The sequence below is a fragment of the Trifolium pratense genome, linkage group LG5, assembly GCF_020283565.1.
Source record: "Trifolium pratense cultivar HEN17-A07 linkage group LG5, ARS_RC_1.1, whole genome shotgun sequence".
Classification (NCBI taxonomy): domain Eukaryota; kingdom Viridiplantae; phylum Streptophyta; class Magnoliopsida; order Fabales; family Fabaceae; genus Trifolium; species Trifolium pratense.
This window is the reverse complement of record NC_060063.1, coordinates 24,063,933-24,068,906: the sequence shown is the minus strand read 5'-3', so window position 1 is coordinate 24,068,906 and position 4,974 is coordinate 24,063,933. Positions and strand designations below refer to the sequence as shown.

The following is a 4,974-nucleotide window of genomic DNA, read 5'->3' as shown; positions in this document are numbered from 1 at the left end:
GGAAACTATTCCATCCCACCCAACTTTTTTTCGCGAAAACGCAGTTCCCACGGTATATCTGTGGGTAAGCAAAAAATATAACTTTTAGTACCCACGGCATATCTGTAAGTAACGGTTCCCACGGCATGGCCGCATGTAAGGGGAAAAAGTAATTTTCTCTACCCATTTCTGTCTATACTGTAATTCTAATTATTTTTTATTTTTTGATCTAATACGTTTAACTTTACCTTTCCATTCCCTTTTCACTTTTCTCATTTGTTTCTCATCTCACTCTGATACACTTTTCTCGTCCCACTCATCTCCGACCATCTCACTCTCTACTCACAACAACAATCATCTCTCTTTTTCCATCTGGTCGCAGAAACGTAACAACATCATCGTTCGCTCATCTTCTCGCGTTCGCAGCTTCACCACAGCACAATTTAGCCGTTGTTCTCCTCTTGTCTGAGATTGTTCAGATTCACGCTTTACCTCGCCTAACCATAGTGAGGAAGTGAATTTCTGGTGAGTGCTTAACCTATAATTGTTTCTAAATGTGAAATGACCCAAAAGTTTTAAAACCCTAATCCTCAATTTTACCCCCAATAAAGAGTTTTGATTGATTCATGTTTGTTTGTGTTGTGTGGTAATGGTTAATTATTGTTTGTTTTTCTTGTTTACATGGGTTGTGTAGAACAAACGTGAGAAATCTGAATGTGTAGGGAATATATGCTTTCAACATTGTAAATTCTCATCATCATCATCATCATCCGGTTGGCTCCTCATCCATTGGTTTATTTTTCAATTCTGATTGAATAAACTATGGAATTGTAGTTTCTGCTTAGCACTTGATATGGAGTGAATGGGTTTACACTTGATCTTCCCTTGGTAAGTTCATACTTCATATTGACTCACCCAAACATTAGATACACGCATTATGTTGCAGCCAAATTGGTAAATGAGTTAAGTAGCATAGTTTATTAGATTGTTACTTGCACAATTTTGAATTTTATTTGTTACAGTTTATATGCGTGAAGTAGTATTTCAGCAGCTAGTGTTAGCTTGGAAGGGGGTGTTCTTATTGGGAGTTTATTTTTTAGTGCCATTAATTAATATTGTGTCTGGGATGGATGATTTTATGTTTTGCCTTGACCTGGGTAGTTTGTAGCAAGATAAGGTGGAGTAATAGTTGTTGTATCATTTGGAGAAGCCTTAAGTGAGTTCATTCATTCATTCATAGGAAACTAGCATTAGGAAACCCAAGGCTTTGCTTGTTTCATTCATAGTTAGTGATTTTCTAATTTGTTTTTATGACAAATTTCAGAGACTCTACTGAACGCGAGGTTGCTCTCATGATACTCAGAATGTGAAGGACGTTCTTTCGTTCATAAACTCGAATGCATTGTTTATAAATAACCAAGCTGAATGATTTTATGAAAGAGATCCATGCTGCTGGCCAGAATGGGAAAATTTCAGGTGAATTTTGCAGGTTTAATGTAGGGATTCAAGACTGGTACATCGATGCAATGTCAAATACTATGTTTGCCGGGTTTGTGAAGTTGTTCTGAAGTCAGAGTCCCTATATGGGATGCACACCAGGTTTCTTGTAAGCATCGTGAGGTGATGATATTTACAATCTCGTTCATGTTATGGTTTGTTCATGTTTATATTGTCTTACTATAATTTTTTTTTATGGGTATGATTTGTTTCCCTTTGCATCTGTTTTACAGTCACCCCAAACCAGCTTAGATTAACAGAATTATTATTTTGGTCAGGCAATAAGTATCGTTTTGGAGGGTATGATTTGTTTCCCTTTGCATTTGTTAATTATGCAATGGTAATTATGACAGTTCATTGGATGGAATATCAGGCTTTCCAATTTTTTAATCATATATATTTGGAAATCAATTTTCTTAATTCCAATTTTATAGAGTTGCTAACTCATACACCTTTTTTATTTTATTTATAGGAGATCTAGTCATTGACAATGGTTTCTTTTGTATTATTTGATTGGTAAGTTCATTTTGACTAGTCTTAACATTTTGTTACTGTTACTTTCTACTATGATTACAAAACTTAATTTCTTAAATTTTGGGTTTATTATATCTTTGGGTATATTGTTGGATTTTTGTTAAACTTATTAGGTTTTTTTTGTATATTTTATAGATGTCCGCTAAAGAAAAGACTTGGACCAGATTCCTCAAACAAGATGGCTGCACAAATGACATCAATTCAGGAGCAAGCAAAGACATCAAATGATGAGGCTCAAGGAGATGTGAGAAATTATAGGTTCATTTTGAGATTTGAAGTGTTACTTGCATTTTTTGCTATGCCTACACCTTATTTGATAGTGATCTTTTGTGTTTGTAAATTATTATTTCAGTGATAAGATTTTTATATTTTTCAGATTTTTGCTTAAAGTTATTGAGGGGTTTTTTCTGTGGTACTAGTGGCTACTGGCAAATATTAAACTTTTTTTTTTTATAAAATTGACTATACCCATGGCAATGCCGTGGGTAATGCTTACTGATGGCTTTTCTATGGATAGGTTCCCACTGTCAAGTCCTAGATAATACAGTGGGAAAGGTCGTCGGTATTACATGGGTAACTTTACCCACAGCATATCAGCAGGTAACAAGTTACCTACGAAGTTTTATTCCACGGCCACATGCCGTGGGTATTCCGTGGGTAAATTCGCTCTACCTAAGGTAAAGCCGTGGGTAATAGCAAAAATGGCCGTGGGTATAGCCTGATTTTCTTGTAGTGTTTTGAAAAAGAGTTTATAGTTTATTATTTTACTAACTTATAATAATTTTTTCTTTCAATTTTACCCCTATCATCTTACTTAAAAAAAATTAAATATTAATTACACATATATTTTTTATGTCATTTCACACTTATAAGTTAGTTCAACTGTTAATTTTACCAAACAGTACAAATTCAATTAGTTTTGAGAATATAAATGTAAAAGTTTGAAATTAAGTGAGTCCAAATATCTTTTATACACTCCAAAATATTTAAAAACTTTAGTAATGAAAGAAATGGTAAGATTAGGAAATAAAAAGGATCCCAACTCCAATTAATTAGCTTATTCGTTATAAGCTCATCCACTATAAACTACTATTTTTTATTTTTTTTTGGCTTCCAATATTTGACAGACAATTGGACTTCCCAAAACACTCTTTTAATGGTTCCCAATGTTTGGTTAGCTAGCGTGATTAGAAAAGCCAATCTGAAAAGGCACCTGCAACCTACTACACATGCATATTGTCACTTTCAAACCACCCAATTAAACACTATCAAGAAGTTCTATCGTTAGTTATTTTCATCCTTTTCTTTGCTCCATTAAACAAACACAACTGTTACCTGTATCAAGAATGAAGAAAACAATTGTTCCTCCCATTCACACTCCAAAAACAACTAATCTCAACCGTCTAAAAACAACCATGAACGAATTAAAGCCAAGATATCCCAATGATGATGAGTGGCTATTCCCAATAACAACATCTGTTCCTATTGGAAACTTGACAGATCATACATTTTATATATCAGATGATAAAGTTCGTTGTGGGATGGCTTTTTCCGTTGCCTACAACACTGCAAAGAACTCTAACAACAACAAAGAGTTATGTGTTAATGTATCTTCTATGCTATGCAATGTTTACGGTTCACCTACTGTATTCCGAACTTCAACTGAAGCTGCTTTGAACAGAATTGGTGTAAGACCTAGTAAGGTTGTTTGGTTACCATACATGGCTAAGGAATGTAACATTGACAAGAACGAGATTCCACAATTGGAATGGCCTACAATACTTGTTTACTTTAGTTGTTGTGTTCTTGTTCTTTTGAAGAAGTTTACTGATAAAGAAAGTTATAGTGATTTTATGAGTAGGTGTATTTGTGATTTGAGAGAGTTAGTTGGATTTGATCCAGATGCTAAGCTTGATATTCCGTTTGATTTTAGAAGAGCTAATGTTATTAAGACTATGCTTGGTTCTTGTTCGACTCTTCGTCATGATGTGATTAAATTTATATTGAGGAAAAGTAACTGGGGAGATGCAGAAATTGGCGGTGTTTGTCAATATTTGTGTGCTGAGTTAGCATGGTCTGGTATGCGGCATTTCAGTCTTATCAATGATGTGTTGGTTAAGCCCCAATCTCCTGTTCTGTTTGATGATCGGGTTTTGTCAGAGGTGGAAGATTTTACCGAGGCTAGTGAAGCTGTTGCGTCTCATATTTGTCCTCAGCTTTACATGTCTGTGGCTTCATATTTTGAAATGTTGATGGTTCATTCTTCAAGGTTTCCTACATTGATTGCCGTTGCACAGGAGGTGAAGAAGGGAGACACCAGTTGTGCAAGATCAAGTGCTTCAGACTCTGAGGTTATTTTAACAGCAGGGGCTGATCCTATAACAGTAAAAGCTTTGGTGAATCTTCACAACAGTAATTGTTAGGCTTTTTTCCGATTTCCTTTCGTATTTTGTACTTGATGTGTCATGTATTATCTGGTTTCTGGACATCCCTTTTTAATTATTGTCATTGTGGTTCTGTTCGGTTCACTTTGATTTTAATATTGGATTTTATTTAGCCATTTTTTGGTGTACCGTGTCTAGAATACAAGGAAATCTGTTTCTTGTGGTAGTAAATTTTTGTTTGTAATGTGCTGCTAATAGAAGACATGTACCTCTAATTTAATTAACTATATGATATTCTTGCAGTTCACCTTAAGCTTTGGAATAAACAACTGATGTAGCTAATTTTGTAGAATGGATTCATTATGTTTTTCTAATTGGCTACCCTAAGTGTTACTTATCTGTTTTGTGCTACAAAACATTCTCAAACAGTTTGTAACAGCACATATATGCAGAAGTATTTTGAGGCTGCAACTCAAGTTCTTCAATACATCAAAGGCCACACTTGTAAATAATTATTCATCTTGTCTTCTTAATTTCTTTTTTGATGCAATCTTGTCTTCTTAATTATGAATGCAAATTA

General features: G+C 34.4%; 1 long non-coding RNA gene across 2 annotated transcripts; it reads left to right on the top strand.

The window, feature by feature from the left end:
• Window positions 1-253: 253 nt before the first annotated feature.
• LOC123885334 lies at window positions 254-2,233 on the top strand. 2 transcript variants are annotated; one of them, XR_006801135.1, is made up of 5 exons: window positions 254-504; window positions 1,304-1,599; window positions 1,710-1,776; window positions 1,949-1,992; window positions 2,146-2,233. It is a non-coding gene; the product is annotated as an uncharacterized LOC123885334 (long non-coding RNA). The 2 variants fall into 2 exon arrangements; XR_006801136.1 differs by lacking the exon at window positions 254-504 and adding an exon at window positions 737-867.
• The last annotated feature ends 2,741 nt before the right edge of the window (window positions 2,234-4,974 follow it).